Genomic DNA, 19,957 nt, shown 5'->3' on the forward strand with positions numbered 1-19,957 from the left:
AGAATGTAGCAATTGTCTCATGTTAACAGACAATCATTTAATCCATAAAGAAACAAATGCAGTATGTGAGAGATGCACATGCACAATTTCACTGGAACCAAAAATCTCACATACAAAGTTGTCAAAAACGCACATACTGCACCCACAATACATAATGTCCACCACACATATAGACTAACTTATGGTGAGGTACTCAAAAGCAATCTTCCCAAACCTCAAATATCTCCTAAGCTTATAAACAGCAATGACTATCCTCAACAATCTCTAAAGCACTCATGCAAAGCAACACCAAACATGGAGCTAGTTAACATGTAAATGATCAAAAACATGGGTAACCTACAGATACTGGACCCAACCCATTTTGGCTTTGTCAAGGGAAGGCCATGCCTACAAAACTTGGTCAACTTCTTTGAGAGGATCACCAAGACAATAGATGAAGGGAAAATGGTGCATACAGCCTACCTAGACCTGGCTATGATATTCAAAAACAAGTAAAGTTTGCAAACTCTCTGAACTGGGCATGAACCTATACATAACTCACTGTATTGCCACTTGACAGCACCCAGGAAGTCAGGATTGGTGAGACCACATCCACTAAGAGACCGGTCACCATAGTGGTAACCCATGGGCCTGTGCTGGGATCACTCCTATTTGGCATCTACTTCTTGGAATTAAAAGCTAATGGTAATGGCAGTTCACAGATGACTACAGTTTTTGAGATATCATAGATTTTCTGCCCATGGCACAAACATCTTATAAGAGGGTCTAACAAAGACAAATGACAGGTGCCAAAGTCATGAATTAAAACTCAGTGCCAAAAATGCATTATAGTGCCTTTTGTGAAAATGTCCAGCAAGGCTAAATACTCCATTGATAAAACACCCCTAAGTGTTGACCCAGTAGTCAGGAATCTGGAAACATATGCAGCCAGTAACCTGGACTTTAACCCACATGTGGCCAAGTTACTGAGAAAATCTTTTGATGTCACCAAACTTATAAGTAAGGGCATGGCATCCAGGTCCGAAAAACTCATACTGCCACTTTATTTGCCCCTTATTAGACCTTCCATTGAGCATAATGCCCTTTCTGGCATGTACCTGATGAGACATATGCAACCATTGAAAAGACCACAAAGGATCCTTACAAGGAGAATCCAGGGTATAAACATGATGTCCAATAAGGATAACTTTAAAGCTGCTTCTCTATGCTCAGTCTCCTACCAACTACTGAGAGGGGATATATGTCTGGCATACAAGGCATCCTCTGATCCAGCTCTGATGGATCTTTTGTGCAGCCACAAAACAAACAGCTTCTGAACCACTAGGTCCAAGGATTTAAATTTTGCTTGAGACCTAAACAGGGCACGATGGCAAGACAGATATGTATCTCAGAGGATCATCATGATCTGGAACAAGCTCCCCATCTATGTGAAGCAGTGTCCATCCATAACCTATTAGGTGTAACCTTGACCAAAGGATGGGAAATATGAAATTATCCCTAGGTCTGGCTCTATATCTTAACTAACATACTCCACTTCTAATGAATGCCCAATATATATTCAGACACAATTGACTATGCATCTAAAGGCCTTAGTGGTTGTTAGCTAAGTGCATTCTAATGTACCTATAAACCTAATTGTCATGCTTCTGTACAATGTCAATGCATGATGTTAATGAAAAATGTTAAGTTCAGGTGAAAACTTTACTCTGCATAATGAAGTACACATGTACCTTTGAAAAAGTAATGCAGTCATGACTGTTTTACACACACACAAACACACACACACACACACACACACACACACACACACACACACACACACACACACACACACACACACACACACAAATTCACACATTTATTATTTCCTTGGGGAAAAACCCTATGTTGCTACAAGCATTGGCTATGGTGATGTCACATTTCAGAAGATGCATTTCCCACCCTCTAAACCACAGTCATGCTGTTATGTTCCTCACTTTGGTTCTGGCACTTTCAAAGATGGCAGCACCTATGAGGGCATGAGGATGAGCTTCAAGCTGGTCTGATAAAGAGACTAAGATTATGGTCTACCTCTTGCAGATCATGCCGGCAGAAAATGAAAAATGCAGTGGCCAGCACTGAAGACGTTTGATATCTGGAAGGAGTTGGGTGATAGAGTTCACATGATCTGAGTCCCAGTGACAATGCAAGCATGATGACCTGCAGAAATTCAGGCCTGACCAGCTGGAAGTGTGGATTTTCCTGTTTAGAGTAGGAAGGCCAGAGTTCTACAGTAGGTATTTTAGCATTTTAATTTTTAATTTTAATTTTCATAGGTTGTAAAAATGCTAGAGTAATATTATAAATGTATGTTACGTAAGTGCAGCTAAATACAATAAGAAATGTATATGTGAATGCAGAAATTTGTGCACATGTAAGCAAAAAGGTACAAGTAAACTTAAACATATGTGTAAATATAAATTCATAGATTCATAGGTTTATAGGTGTGTACTAGGCCAATGGCCCTAGAACCTTTACAAGCCTAGCCCATAGAAGTGCCCTGGCATCATGCTGCTGTTAGTTCTTGGTGCGTCTATCAAGTAGAGCCACTGGAGTGATCCCCTGGGTGAACTTTCTATTTCCCATCCACTCATAAAGATTTCTCTTGAATAGGGCCAGTGAGGTGATCTGCTTGACATGTATGGGAAGTCTTTTCCAAAGTATGGGCATCTCTGGGTTATGAACCTGTCCCTCCAGCATGTTCTGTTGATTGTGGTAATGACATTGAGGTCCCCGGAGCGTGTGGTGTGGAGGGATTGGGATTTCTTTAGGTGTAACAACAGGGCTGGGTCAGACATGGCTTTGTAAGCCAAGCAGAGATCGCTTCTTAATAGATGATATGAGACAGAGAAAAGCTGGAGTTTTTTTAGTCTGTCCATGTAGGGCATGTGCTTAAGGCCTAGGATCCTCTTCATGAGTTACTTTTGTGACCTTTCAAGCTGTTGCAGGTGTTTAGTGAGGTACATGCCAAATGGGGCATTATACTCGATGATTGGTCTAATGAGGGAAGAGTAGAGAGAGATGATGCCTTTTTCTTCCTGGATGCAAAACCCTTGGTAATGAGATGTGCACATAGAAGGACTTTCTGACCGCAGTGGCAATGTGGTGGTAGAAGGTGAGGTTGCTGTCAACCTGTGTCCCCAGGTCTCTTATAACACCTTCAGTGTTCAGTGGGCTACCATCAATGTAGTAATTAGTGGGAGCTGAGTTTTTCCCAAAGGGAATGACAATGCATTTTTTGGCATTAAGTTTAAGGCCATGGTTTCGACACCAGTTGTTGATCTCAGTGAGGCCTTTCTTTAGGATGTCTACATCACTTGGGGAGTTAACAATGGCTCCAAGCTTTCAAATTGTCAGTGAACTTGGTCAGACAGAGTCCCTCTGTGTTGGCCTGGACTTCTGAGAAGTAGATGCCAAACAGGAGAGGACCCAGGACCAATCCCTGTGGGACTTCACTCATGACTGGTCGGCAGTCTGACTTGGAGTCTGCTACTTTCACACTGTGGATTCTATCTGTGAGCCAATTTGCAACCCACCTAGTGATATAAGAGTTGATGTCTAATTTGATGAGTCTGTCAATAATTCCTGAGTGGGGAATGGTATCAAAGACCTTGGCCAGATTGAGTAAGCTGTAGGAACTGCCTTCCCTCATCCACAGCTCTGGTGACTGACTCAAAGAAGTAAATCAGGTGGAGAAGGCATGATCTACCCTTCATAAAACCAAACTACGTGGGATCTAGAGTTGGAGATTCCCTATATCCTTGTCAATTAGGTCCATGATGATGTGCTCCATAGCCTTACAAATCAGACTCATCAGGCTAATGGGGCGATAATTCCCAGGGTTTGTAGTCACTCCACCTTTATGGAGAGGGATGACTGTAGCAGTGCGCCCTTCTGTAGGGACAAAGTCTTGGGTGGCAAAAGCCAGGGTACCTTTTTGGCTGGGCTTGTATAGGCCTTAGGGCCAATAGCCTAGTTCCTACCTATGAATCTATAAGGCTTTGTGGTTGTTTTTAGTGTCTGCTACAATTCTGCCTTCACAGCTAGCTTTAGAGGTTTTGATGAGGCTAATAAGGGAGTTTTTCCAGTCTTGGGACTTCAACTTTTTCTGCAACAGTTTCTTCCTTCTGTTGTAGAGTTTGTTACTGGCAAGGAACCACCAGATTGGCTTCCTTTTTTTGGAGGAGAGCGTCTTGGTTCTGTTGGATATGGCTAGTTCCATACATTTATGTACGTTTTCGTTCAATGCATTGGTGTATGATTTGGTGGTCATGAACCTATTTTCCATTTGCATGGGTGCCATGAAGTTAGCCACCTCTGTTTTTAGGAACCCCAAATCAGCTTTGAAGATGTTTTTCATGTTGGTTACCTTTGCTGGCAGTGTGGCTGAGATGTGGATTACCATGGTAATTCATTTGCGGCCAGATCTAACCAGAGAGGAATTGACTATTGGTGTTGAGCAATAGTTGCCCATGTTAGAAATAACCAGGTCAAGGGTGTTGCTTCCTCTAGTGGGGTTAAGAATGAGCTGGTCTAGTGCAGTGGAATTAATGAATTCCAGTAAGTGTTGGGCAAGTGTATTGGTGCATGAGTAGTTTTCCAAGTTGATGGAGGGGTAGTTGAAGTTACCCAGTATGAGAGTGTTGGGTTGGACCCTAATAGTTTCCAGGGTGCTTAGGAACATGGAGTGAGTGTCTTGGGACATGGTTGGGGACTTATAGCAGGCTATGACCTGAATTGCTGTCTTACTCACTGTTAGTTGTACCTGAAGTATCTTCCATGTGTTATGTTGGGCTACTAGTCTGGAGATGTGCATATCCTTTATGAATATGGAGACACCACCGCCTTTGGAGTTTCGGTCCATGTTCTTGGGCCAAAACGTGTGGAATGAGTTATAGCTTGGTAGTGCAGGGATGCTTTCTGCTGCTTTAAATAGGTCTCTGTTACAGCACAAATGTCGATGTTCTCCATTTTGAGGAGTGCTTCAGGTGAGTGAATCTTGAGATTTAGACTTCTAGCATTGAGCAGCATGACCCTCAGATTGCATTTATTTATAACTGTCACAGTGGTAATTTGGTCTTTTGGAACACCACCTAAAAAAGGAACTATAGGGGTGGCAAGAGCCTTAGCTAGTATCCAGAAACCTAGGGGTAACAAATGCACAACATCTCTGGCAAAGCATCGAGGTCTGTCAATCATGTCATCCCAAGCAGACAGATACTGGATCCCCTTAGAATGACACCAGAAACTTAGCCAATTGTTTAAGTCAATCACTTTCTGTTTGTACTGCGGTATCATTCTGGGCAATGGTAGGATGTTGCTTAGGGCTAAGGTCATACCTGCCTGGGTCACATAATCCTAGAGCTCCTCCATGTCCTTTTTGATGTAGTCTAGGAAGGTGCATCTCAGGTGATTCACACCCACATGGACAATGACAGAGTCATACTTGTACTTGTTGTGGAGTTACCTGAGTGCATGTGTTATGTGTCGGATCCTGACACCTGACAGACAGCTGACTGTTACCTTCTCCTTATTCAACCTACTGAGTGGGACATCAGTGTGCCTCACTATTGAGTCACCTATGATTAGTGTATTGGGCAAGCTATTTTGCCTTAGGGGCTTAGGTTGTGGGGCACACAGTGTAGATGAGCTATGTGTCTTGTGATTTCTGCTGTGTTGTGGTGGTCGAGTGCATTTCTGATTTGGAGATCTCTGCTGTTTGGGTAGATTTCTATTGAGAGCCTCAGCAAAGGTGGCTGTGTGGTTTGTGTTTTTATGTGAGAGCTGTGGGGTGTTCTGGAGGGTTATGTGTTCCATGTGGTGTGGTGCAGGTGTTGACTTTCTCCTCTTGACCAGCTATTCTGGTCTTGGCCGGAGAGTGCATGTCTTCCAGTTTTGATATATAAGTGCATTTCTCATAAGTCTGAGTGCTGGAAGGTAAGAGGAGAGGGTTGTCTGTGTACAAGAGGCAGTTGCTACACTGCCTCAGAATGCCCAAGTTCACCAGGTTAATAGGAGAAAGCACAGGGAACTAATCTTTAGACATGCCAGGAGGGATGGTCATTATTAATAAGTACTGGAGCTGTTTCCTTATAGGACATTTAGTGCTGTTAGCACTTATGTGTGCTACAATAACTGCTACAAGAAGCCAGATGAAGTGCGAGGTGAATAAGCTAGTTAAATGCAAGCGAGAAGAGAACTAGCAAGATCTAAGGGAAAATTTGAAGAGCAGACTTTCTGGCACCAGTAATAGCTTACCTTAGCTTAGTGGCGCTGCACAGTGCACAAACCTGTGCAAACAGAGGCTTTTAAAGCAGAAAGTTTAAATGGAGCTAGAAACCACTCCTCTTGTGGTAGTTAGGCTACCTAGTACTTACCACTCCCACTGATAAGCTGAGAGGCTTCCCTCTAAGACAGAAAGGTGTCATCTGTATATGATATGGTTTGTGCATTAAGAGGGATAAATGTGTATATAAATGCACATGCATACATACAAATAAACAGCTATGTATATGTATATAAAAATATAAAAGTATAAATGTGTCGAAGTGTATATACATAAATATATATATATATATATATATATATATATATATATATATATATATATTTATATATATGGGTCTACTTGAAACGACATGAACACAGAGACCGGAAGATCGACAACTGAGATGACCGACAGTTTAAAAGCACAAAACCTCACATGCCAGACAAACCACAATCCTGACAATCAACAAAACAAAACAAATACCTTTTCCGAAAAACACACACACAACACAAGCACACCAAAAGCCTTACAAACCTACACTAAACCTTACATACACAACTATCTTTGCACTACCTTTAACCCAAACTCTAACTCTAAGGTCCGTCACTATCACACACTCACCTAATGCGTGCTCTAACCCTAACTCACTTAACCCACCCCAACCCTAAAGTCTGTCACTATCGCACACTTACCTTACCCGCACCCTATCTCTAACTCACTTAACCTGCCCTTAACCTTAAAGTCTGTCACTATTGCACACTTACCTTAACATGTCATCTCAGTTGTCAATCTTCCGGTCTCTGTGTTCTCATCGTCGGTGTTTTGGCGTGTCAGTGTTTTAAAGTAGACCTATATATATAGATATATATATATATATACAGCTATATATATAGTTTTATTTATACCCACTAAATCCAGGACAACTTTGCCGAACACTTACTTGCATGAACTCTTGGATCACTGGAATTTTACTCCAGGAAAGTAGCCACTTAGCTACCATGACTAAATAACCAAACTGAAGCAAATCAAACACACTTATGTGGAGGGCTGAACCCCCACCCCCAACTAAATATACCAACTCTGAGATCACACAACAGTGGCAAAAATGGCAAAGTTCACCATGGTGGCCAATCTTTTTTATCACCCCCTTAAAAGTCTTTCAAAGAACTATATAAGGACGAGTCTATATTATGGCAACGAATGGGCTGTTAATCGAACACCCTTTTATCAACACATATTAAGCAAAATACAAAAACCCCGAATGCCACAAAAGCAAATTTTTTCCCAGGGGAAAAAAATCATTTGGCCATCATCTAAGATTTGCCATTTCTTCCACTGTAGTGCGATATTGGAGTTGGTATATTTAGTTAGGGGGTATGTGGGGGGCACAGGCCCCCCCACATGGGGGTGTGAGGATGACGCCCATCACTTCGTACGGTCTGAATTTGTTTTTTTTGTACTTACAAAGTGATTTTTTTCCCCTGTGAAAAAAATTACTTTTTGTGGCCATTCAGGGTTTTTGTATTTTGCTTAATATGTGTTGATAAGGGTCTACTTCTATTCGCTGACAGCCCATTTCACTGAAACCCATTTCGTTGACAGCTCATTTCATTGACAAACATTCTAGGTGGGGGGGCTGCACCCCCCACACCCCCCCCAATGTGGGGGGCTGTGCCCCCCACACCCCCCCAACTATATATAACAACTCCACAGTCGCACAACAGTGGGGAGGGGGGCAAAACCCAGGTTTTTGCCTTGAATACTTTTGTCAATGAAATGAGCTGTCAACGAAATGGGTTTCAGTGAAATGGGCTGTCAGCGAATAGAAGTAGACCCGTTGATAAAGATTCTATGGAATAGGCTCCTATCCATGTCAAACAGAGTCCATCTCTTACCCTAGTCAAATGAATCCTTGGCAATCTTTGGCAATTGGATGGGAAATCATAAATTTACCCCAGTATGGCCTCCATGCTCCTTTTGGACAGAAGCCATCACTAAGACAAGTATTATTCTAACTACCCCCTAGTCTTTAGTTATCTCCCTACTAAAATGCACTCCTCCCCCATATAGATGCCCATGATGGATCTAAATCATTTGAGGTGTGTGGCTAGGTCTATAAGGGCTGTAGTTGTCCATGAACTTATGAATAAAATAGACAAGTTCATCACTAATCTTCCAAACAGAATTCACCAGTGCACTGCCCACAAACAACTTAACTGGCTAGAATTTTCCAACTTCTTAAATATCCGTAGCTATATGTGGCTCATAAAGTTCTACATTTACCAGAAAGATGTCCTGACTTAAATATTTTTTTCCAGTGCCACCTCTCCCCCCAAAAATCTCTGCTACTCACCAACCTACTTTCACTTATAACACTGACTCCATTTACTTTAACTACATTGCTAAGTTCTTGAATAATATCCCATCATACTGAGAGCAATAAACAATCCAAACCTGTATAAGATCAGCATAAGATTGTACTTGTAGAACTCATGGATCTGTCACTGCACATCTACCCCAGGGTGAACTCTCCATCTCCAGTGCTCATACGGCCATTGGTTCAAATGACAACCTCACTACATATCTGGAAAAAGATCACTACCTTACTGTGACTATCCTGTTCTGCAAAGGAAAAATAAACCTTCTAGGTTTGACATCACACAAACATTGCATATTTTAGTTTTTGATATCATTTGTTTATTTTACTCTAAAGACAACAGAAAGTTACACATTTATTTTCAGTTGACTGTTTAGTAAAGGTTGCACTCAGTCAATTTACAAAAGCCATTCTGGCCTGAATTCCACACTAACATCAAATAACAGTATCTCGCTATGGTTTTGAGGTATTCTTCTTACATATATTCAGGGTGAGACCCTCTTGATAAAATCATTTTCATTTTGTTTTACAAACCCTATTAGCCACTAGGAAAATAGACAACAGAATCTCAAATATAGGTGTTTTACATGAGACACAAAGATAACTTAGTACCCATGATCTGGGAGTTAGTACTACACAGCCTTTTGTGCAGAGGTCAACTACCTTTCAGGTGGAATCCAAGCATAGTGCCAGACTAAACCAACAAAAGCCTTCTGAAACATTGGGTTTACTAGATGTATGTAAGAAACCATATGTCAGTTTACTAGAGGCAGTACACAATAAAATATTCAGGAAAGTAGACAAAAAAAGGCTTAGAGACCCAGTCCCTGTAATGCAGGAAGTTCTAGTAAAATACTTGGGTTCAAAAACTCATATGTACTGTCCCAGTGAGGTGCATCCTTACAGGAAGAGTGCATCACCATTTAGTGAAAACGAATCATATAAGAATAAAGACAGTGCTGCTATTTGACTGATAGTGGCCAGTCCAAAAAAATATATTAATAATCATTCAAAAGTGATCATGTAAGTGTCCTTTACTTTGCTATATAGCCAGCCACCCACCAACATAAACAGGTGAACACTTCTGACAATCACTTCTCATATGTGATTGCCATAAGTGGTGAAAAAACAACCATAATAATGTATTTTCATGACTCTATACAGCACACAAGACCCCATGCTACATGCCATAAAAAAAAAAAAAAAAAAACTGTATCAAATTGAAAGCAATGTGTACTATTACCACAGACCTATCTGGTGCAACCAGAAAAGCTGTAGAAACAAATGGTCACACTCAATATATTTCACACTGGAGCTTCCAGACATTATGCTGCACACCAAGTCATAGCAATGATCACTTTATTGTCATCATCCTAACTGCCCTTTGCTCTTTCATCCACCAACTTCCCCAAGCAGAAAACCACTTCAGTTGATCACACGTCACGACCAAAAACTGGTAAAAAATAGTGCCAGTAATATATTTCAAGCTGCTGCTACAGTAATCCCCCTACCTACAATGATCACAATAAAAGTAGAAAACAATGTCTGTTCTACTGTAGACAAATATCTCCTACTGCAACTACACAGAAATCTATCTGATTTCTTATCAGAAAGTAAAACAAAGGCTTCTTTTGCAAGAAAATACCACCTTGAAAGTCCTTGCATCTGTAATTCCCAGCAGTCTCTAGCCTTAGGCCTAAAAATTGCAAACAAATCACTGTGATCGCTTGCTAATGACAATCAATCGCAAAAGCTTAGAATGCAAAGGACTAGGACATGAGTTACAAACTCATGTTCTTTTGCTATATTTGAAATGCAAAAGTTAGAATACAGTGGCTTCACAATTATTGGTTGGAATTCACACTGGGGTGCTGTGGGCTATTTATTTGGCTAGTATAGTTATTATCTCAGCCAAATAATTACCTTGTAAATGTGCTGCAAAAGAAGAATTACTAAACCCAAATGAACTCTGTACTTGTACCAGTGGTTTAAGAGTATTGTGATGTACGAGTGTATAACCAGAGGGCAAATGTTAAAGTTTTGGGCCATGACAGTTCAGTCAGCTAGTGCAGGACTATATAAAAAGCACAGAAATCTCAATGTGGTCATAATTAAAATACAGGGGATATAATGCTGTCCATTTTTATGTAATTTGCTATCAACAGATATACCTTTCTGTAATTTAGAGTGTTAGAAAGTTAGAACACGCAAACAGATGATGCAAAGGCTTCAGGGGAGTAGATTGTCATGACCTGGGATTGACTGTCTAAGCTGATCTATGGAATTGGGGACACTGAGAAACTAGGTAATCTATTGTAATGGGTCAGGAATTCAGCAATCAGGACTAGTGACAAGTGATTATGGAACAGAGTCCGGTATAGAAACAGAGATTTATAGAAAAATGACTTTCATAAGGGAAAATAAAGCATAGGCGCTAAATGAGTTACCTCTCAGAGTTTTTAGGAATCTGGCTAGTGTGCTGGCAGATCCCCTAGCAGAGGATTTCAATAGATCAGAGTCTAGACATATGCCTGAGTAGTGGAAGTGAGTAAATATGGCTCCCTTAGATGGGTGGGTGCAGGAAAAATCCAACTAATTACAGTCTTCTTATAATAACATCAGTGGCAGGAAAAGCCAAGGGCAGAATATTAAGTGAAAGGTTACTGCTTTTCTAGAGGACAGCGTCCAACACAGGATCATAGCCAAAAAGCTGTCAGTCAAGCCGGGTCTAGTTTTATGGCTGTGCTAAAGGAGAAACTAATAGGGGAGGTCCAATAGATATGACCTGTTTACACTTGACCAGTCTTTGACTCAATCCTACATAAGCAGCTCTAATGACAACTGGAATGTTTGAGGGCAGGATCTAGAGTAAGGAGTTGTACTGCCATGTGGTTAAATGGCAAGACATGGTCAGCTGTGGTGAGAGGGACAATGTTTGGAGTAAAGAAAGTGACAGTGGGTGTACCACAGGTACTTGTCCCAGTCAGAATACTCTTCTGTGAGTTTGCCTAAGACACCTGAGGGAAGTGAGAACAGGATCAGCATTTGTTTGTGATGACACAAAGTTAAGGTGCAGCAAAGAAAACAGGGGGAGGGAGAGTCTAAACAAAGACACTGAAATGCTTACCAAATGAGATAGAAGGTGAGATTCATCGCAAACAGAGTGTTGCATTTGAACCACATCAATCCTGCTATGAAGTATTGGCTGCACGAGTGGAATTATGGCAAAATAACAACACAAGAATGTTGAGTGTTTCACATCTGGACTGCACAAAGAGGAACAGTGCAAAAGATAAGTTGCAGCATAATAAGAATGCTGGGTGACATCCTCAAGGGATAGTCTCCAGAAGTAAAGAAGTAATATAACATCAAACTACCATATATAAACTGTAAGCCAACTAAGTTTAAATAATTAATTCATAAGTCAACATTTTACCTTAATAGAAAAGAAATAAAACAACACACATTTCTTAGCAAGATCTGAAAATGAAGTTATAGAAGCCAGCCCACAACTACTTTCCACATCTCCATCTCTGAGCTAATGTTAATGTACAGGGGGACAATGGTACAAAACATATGATTTTACTGTCAGAGCAGCACATGAATTGATGACTGGCCACCCAATTGAAAAGGGAGTGATAACTGCAACTCTGTGGTAGTGATGGCCAGAATCACAGTCACTGTTGGGATTTGAAGTTATATTGGGCCTGATACAAGTCTGAATCAGGTGAAGCGGAATATGAGATAGGAAGGAGAATAAACATGTGTCACTGCAAGGTCTGCTGAAGCTCTACATTTCATGGTATACTTGAAATGAATCTACTCCAACAGCAGAAAATGTCTAAAAGCCATGCACTTCCACCAACCACAAGTACATAAGAATACTTTGCTTTCTTTTAAAGCAGCAGCATTTCAGGCATGTATGCAGGGCTCATTGGATCTGTGTCTAACATACCAGATTTTATTCAAGTTGCTAGCTTGAAACATGAGGTCTGAGTCAGGTGTTCTAGTCACTTTCTGCATAACAGATAATATCAGGCTTGCATATCTCAAATATCAAGAAATATGTTGATGTTGAAGTCATAAAAAGACTGTACAGCAAAAAGAACAGACAATTTAATATACTTTGAAGACATTTATAGGCATAAATCTATAATATTTTATGATGCACAATTGATACAATTATGCCCTTTATTTCAGTCCTTGTGTTAAACTGACTGTTGTTCATTTCGCATGCTTTTCACACAATGTGCTCCTCATTTCCCTTTCACATGCATAGAGATATATTCAACAGTTTGGCTAAGAGCATCTGAAAAGTATACTTTGATTCATTTGGATCTTTGCTGCAGTGAGTACTTTCTCTTTTCAAACTTGCTTCTGTTGCCTTAAAATAAATGAATCATATTTATTTCTTACCTCTGAACTGTTAATTATATGAATAAATAAATACATAATCAACGCCATTTTATAAATTACACTGGCAGTCATTCTTTCCAAATGTGAAGTTTAATTTGCTGTTAATTGGCAAGCGTCTCATTTAAATATCCACTGATTTGCATTTATGAGCCTTGAGTGTCAAAGTGTTGGAGACACAAATTAGAACATCAGAATATACCTAACAAATCATCATTTAAAACTTTTAGCTTTTATGTTAGCAGTATTTTTATTCAAAGCAAGCCTTTTTGAGTCTTTACTTGATCCTGATAATGCTGCTTTCCTGACTGAATTTAAGTCAAGTTATTGGCAAATTAGTTTACAAGATTTATCATTCTTACATAAAATACATGACACAAGTATGGGACATATCAACTGCTACAATGAAGCAACGCATAAAACCCTTAGGCAACACTATCGTAAATGTGTATAGCATTCTTATTGTATACTGGTACAAAGACCAGTGGTTAATGGCAAAAATCTCTCTTAATCTTTAATAAAGGTGGACTATATTGATAGGACTTGATGCCTGGTGGGATGGTTGAAGGAAATATAATATCACTCTACTTATTGTCCTGTACTGTTTAGACTTGCCCATGTGGAATCACAAATTCTCAGTTCTCTAATACAGGTTATTTCAACAAATACACCACTGGAGGGATACCTTTAGTTAAATATAGACCTTTCAAAGATCCCCACTCCCTGCTGCCACTTATATAGCTGGCTGCAGCTTTCAGCTTCTTACAATGAGTCACACATTTAACTGTGAACATAGGGCACAAAGTAAAATTTAAACAGCACACCATCAATTGATACATGCCACTTTGACTTTAACATCCCAGCTCACATTACTTTTCTGCCACGCAGCTCACAGGTTATAGGAGCTCCCCTCTCTGTGAAAATCCTTGCAGCCCCCAGGTGACAGCTGGGATTGTGGTCCCATTAGTCATCCTACATCTCATGGTATCCTGATTCATGTATTTACATCTCTTCTCTCATTTTAGTGTTGTACCTAGCGAGCAGGCCAACATTACACATGTACAGACCTTACATCATTTTCACCAGCTGCATGTGAAAATGCTCTTCCAGCTATTGCCAAAACAGAACAAGATGACAGACCATTAATTCATAATCAAACAATGGAGGCCTCCATTGTGTTTGATGTCCTTCATTAGATCACTGCTGCAGTATTCCAGTATTTGTGGGTTATCCTACTCAGGGTAACCTGACGTCCAGTCATTGACCAAAGTCAAAAAACATTTTTGACACTCTGTACATCCAGAATGTAACCTCAGTCATGGACACAGGGTATATGACTGAATGTACAAGTATAGGATCCTCAGACTATCTTGTTTCCAGTGCAGACTCAAAAGCTTTGCTACCATCGATCTGTATACTATGTGCTACTACCACTGCCAAGGCTTGGTCAGATACGTGCTCTGTATATATTTGCATATATGTACACATATTGTGTGGAACCAAGTTTGTAAATATCATAAACAATTATATATATTTATATTAAATTTAAAACCTACATTGTTTATAAAATTAAAATAAAGTATATACTTACATTTTAAAATGGTGACATATTAATTTCAATTGCAAGTAAAAGGCAATACCTTATGTTTACAGTTTTTCTGCATCTAGGCTTACACTGTTTATTAAAATAATGTCATTTAAACCTGTGTGGTTGGCAGCATTTAACCTAAACAGCTAACTTAGTTCTTTATCCTCAATTCTTAATTGCCATGGTCCATCACAAAGACCCATAAAGGAATGTTTTTACATTGTTCTGAAGAAGTCCATTTGTAATGGAGATGAAAACAGTAAATGTTTATTGTCCCAGACCCATTAAATAACTCACATCAAACATGTAAAGACATTCAATGACCTTTATTAATCATATTATATAACATAAACTTTATTCACACCGGACCAATAACAGCAAAACAATAACTTCATAACTCTCGATGATCTCAGGCAGCATCCTACTCACCCTGACCTAATTCATACATCAAGGTAGTGTACCCACTCACCTTGTTCCATCATCCACCAGGGCAGTATTCCTACTCACCCAACATGCCATAAACGGGCAGTATGCTTGCTCACCCCTTTCACCAACCATTAACCAATGAAATTTACTTATACTCAAGCAGCATCCAGCAACTCAATTATTTCCCCAAATCAAATCCATGACCACCTTCCTCAAGGGGGAACAGAACAGGACAATCCCGTCCCTCTTCTCTGCCCACTAGCCTGGACCCAGGCTGTTTCCCCTCCTATTCCATAGACTTTACCATACTTTCCAAAAACAACTTCAAGTGAAAGTTAAACAAATCCAAACCAACATCATTCAAATGCACCCCATCTGATTGATAGCAAACCACCTCAACATCTGAAAAATCCTTATGTTGAATAGTGTACATACCTAAAACTTTTAACTGCCTAGCCAACCCCTGATTCACAAACCTCCTAACCTGCTCAACAGCCCGATGACTAACCTTATTCCTCCAACTCAAACATGGAACTAACTCTGACCAAGCTATACACATATCCAGGCACAACATCTGTAAGTTCAACAAATCCTGTAAAATGATATCCACTATATGCTTCATGAAAATAATTCCCAGATCATTATCCCCCCCAAATGCATTACTAATATTCAAGGATACCCTACCATCAACCTTACCTGCTCAAACTTGTGCATCAAACTACCCCATCTAAGCCCTCTAATCCCATGCCAAGTCACTGTCCATCCTAAGTGAGACAAGCCCACATTTTTACCACCCTCCCTAACCACTGCATGTTTCTCTGCCCAGTGGATATAGGAGTGACCCATGATGACAATATGCTTTCCTAAACGAAAAGAAAATTAATAACATACAACAGCCAAACTTATCTAATATATGATAAAAATACATTTGAAGACCACTTCCCCACCCTTTTAATAACCTTAATGGATTTGCCATCCCTAGCCAAATCTAGGGCCCTACCAATACGAAAGGAATGAGCTGCAAACCTTTCCACTGGAAAACCCATACAATGAAAAACCCTCTTAATGAGATGGTTGAATCTACTGCTTGTCACTCCCTTCCCATCCGCTGTACAAAAAACAATTCATACAAGCCCCTCATCTGTCTCTGTCTTAATTCCTTGGCCTACCCTACTGGACAGAGCCACACATTATTATCAGCCTTGAGCATAATCACTGAACCTTTACCCAATTGCTCTATCTTAGTCTTTTGCAGCCCAATAATAACCACCCCAGCACCTATCATTACATCCCTCGAAAGTAATGATTCTAACAACTCAGACACTCGGAAGGCACCAAAATATAACCATACACACAAGGTAGCCCACATAACATAATCTGAAGATCTACCCTTTATTAATGCTGAACCTGTCAACAACATTTGCAACAACACCCTCGTCAGTGGCCATCTTATATCACTATGTTCCCCAGCCACTTTCCCCAGCCTTCCAACATATATCCCACTGTCCATGACTTCATAAAATCCTGTAACCCCGATACCTGCACAAATATGCTAGTCACAGCCAGTGCTTTTTTTGTAAGCAAAAAGGTGGTGGTACGCATATGTTGCATAATTTGGGTCAACCCCCCCTGCCCTGCCCAGTCCCACACCCTACCCTGCCCAGTCCCACCCCCTGCACCAACCTGTCCCTCCCAAATACTTATTTTTTTTCTGCAAATCCTCTTTCATAAAAGAATAAATAAATAAAATGTTATCTCTTAATAATGCAACAACTGAAGTCACTTCTCACAGCAAGCTATTAAGCTTGGTAGTGGACAGTAATCTTAAATTATACCTGCAGTCTTGCATTATCCTTGTGCTGATGGGTCCACATGTCTCAGACAGTTATGTTGTTTTGAAGAGCTCCTGTTATATCCTTTATTCATGGGTTTCCAAATGAAATATCTCAATATTCAATATATCACATAATAGGTTAAAATTTGAAATTGACAAATTATCAAGTATGTGTACTGTGTTGCAAAAATCCCACAGCTGTAGATATTTAGAAATAACTGAACTGAGGACCTGGCCTGATGGCGAAAGGGCTGGCAAGTTTCTGGACTAAAGGTCAAGGCTTTAAGGCAACAGATATCTATAGCAGGGTTCAAGGTGGCTGGCATGCAGGTTATGCTCACTGGGGAAATATGAATGAATGCAGAGTCCCATCACTTCTATGGGTAACTTTAAGTCCTTTGCTTGATGATTGGGAGAGAAAGATGACTGAATTATTTGACAAAGTGAACCCTCTTAAACTGTCACTGGAAAAGTGGAGTAGAGTTCTGTCTACAATTTCTCAAGGGGAAGTGTGCAAGGTGATAGATGGCATGCCTTGTGGTAAAGCCTGTGACCTGGATGGGGTAAATGTAGAACTGTATAAAAGACTTGTATCAAATTTTCCATGGGTTGTTGAATATTTTTAAATCTTTTCAGACTTGCAGGATGATTAACCTTCTCTTGTACACCTACCATAATAATGGTTAACCCTAAACCCTGGAAAGATTCCCTAGTGGTCACTGATTGCAAACCATTGTCTGGTTTCTCTTAATATTGTGGAACTTTATGTATATGTTAAAGTCCTAGCACAGCAGATTAAATATCTTCTGTCAAAATGTATCTTTCCCACACAGGCTGAGTTTGGACTAATTAATAAGGCTGCAAGAGATAGTTGAGCCTGCTCTGGTGGTTTTAGTTAGCTTTGAGAGGGTTTTCAGCTTGGTTAGATACTTCTTTAAAGATAGCTTCCCAGTCTGTGATTATCTTGCAATGAAGCCCCCCTCCTCAAGTATATCTTTAAGTAATGGTTTATTGTCTAGCCCCTTTAGTTTGTACAAGGGTACTTGCTAGGGTTGTCAATTTTCTCATTCTTTTTTCTTTTGATGGTATAACCCTAAATAGGCTCCTTCAGCACAGACCAGACCAGCAGATACTTAGCAGTGATAATAGCAAAAAGAGCTTAGTAAACAGCGAAAACAGCAAAAAAAAAATGATTTAGCAGGCACAGTAAGGCAGACAATTGCAGTACAGCACTGCAGATGAACCTAAAATGCATTTAGCGGGCAAGTAGAGAATGAATGAATTAACTTTCCAATAGCTGCTTCACATTTTAATCTTTCAGATTCATAGCACTGTGCTGATTTAATTCATCTCTAATATACACCAGGATGGCTAGAATTGCATCAGAGCAGCTTTCATACTATTTTTGTCTTATTCTTCTTCATTGTATGTAGGCAGATATATGTGATATATTATTTTGAAAATGCTAACTAAATACAAATTCTGCAGTGCATGTGCATAACTAGACTGCAGAGAAATCAAATGTCATTCAGTAGCACTAAGATTAGCAGAACATAAAAGTAAGTAAATGACACACAATGCTCCATTAAATTGCACCCACAACCAGCCTGAATAGGGAGTTCTGTTCTGGTTTTGACACAGAGCTCACAGACCTGCACTTAACATATCATGTTTCAGAGACCTATAAACAATCCTGCTTCACAGACTGGTATATGCTAAGTAAAGTGCAGTTTTAAGAAAATGTTTTTTATACGTAAAAAGCACATACATTCGTACATCTAGGCATAAGCACAAACAAACAGATGTAATAAGTGTAGGTTTGGCTGTTTAATAACTTGATGACTACATCAATCAAGGGAAAGTTTACTTTATGATACCTATATCTTAAACATCTTAATCTTAATGCATCAATATGAAAATACAAAAACAGAAAAACAAAAAAACGCTATCGGGATTTCAAGGGGCCATGGACCATATGGTTGAGAGGTAGGAGTCATGGCAAAGGCCATGGTTTGCCATACTAGCCTGTACCGTCGCAAAAAAAGCCCTGGCTATATCAAAATAGCTCTGATTTTGAAATCACTTTGTCCATTCTTTGGACATCAGTCAAACATTGCTTGACACAGTCACAAATGAGTAGGTATACTCTATATGTAGCAAGTATACAAGTCTGTTTGAAAAGCTCTTGATACATGCTATTTACCAATTTTCAGTCAACATAGCTTTGTGTAACTCATATCCAAGCTGAAAATAGTGTGTGTCATGTAAAAGTTGATTATACTGCAATCAGAACGTTAGAATAACACTGTAATTATTTTCCATGGACATTTGATGAGTTGGAATGCATAAACCATATATGCAATAGTAACAGAACTCTTTACATAATGTGTATAACACTGATGAGATTAATGTGTAGTTTAACATACATGTATGGCTATATATTCATATGTGGATGTGACAAACCTTTACATATTTATATGACAATATGCATAGACTGTGATATATTAAAATGGCATTGTTAAAATTGCATGGCATGTATGATGTTTTTCTATGCTGTCTCTCCCCACCCTTATTTCTCTCCCTCTTTTTTTTTTGTTTATAATGATATCTGGACTCCAATTCCTGCTGCAACCAGCATCATTGGGAGCTAGACTGCACTCAGGGGCTCCAATGATGGCACCAGCACAGGCAGCACATATAACCAGCACTTAGGTTAATAGGTATATACCAGGTTAATAACTGCTGGGACCTTAATAAGCCTAACCATGCATACCAAATGTATCCTGAAATATTGTATGAGCCTTAGAGGTTATTTTAAGGGTATATGTAAACCAGGGTATGACTTACAGGGTTCTTATTATCTAATCAAACTTCCAGAAGGTCGAACACCAGAAGTTCGAACCTGGGAGTTTGAAAGGTGAAAATGTCGAAGCCACAAAAGTCCGAATTCTTTCCCAGGGAAAGAATTTGGTTGGACGTTTCTGTGGCTTTGATATTTTCTTCACTGTGGTG

The sequence above is a fragment of the Protopterus annectens genome, chromosome 3.part1, assembly GCF_019279795.1.
Source record: "Protopterus annectens isolate FY-2018-M chromosome 3.part1, PAN1.0, whole genome shotgun sequence".
Taxonomy (NCBI): Eukaryota; Metazoa; Chordata; order Ceratodontiformes; family Protopteridae; genus Protopterus; species Protopterus annectens.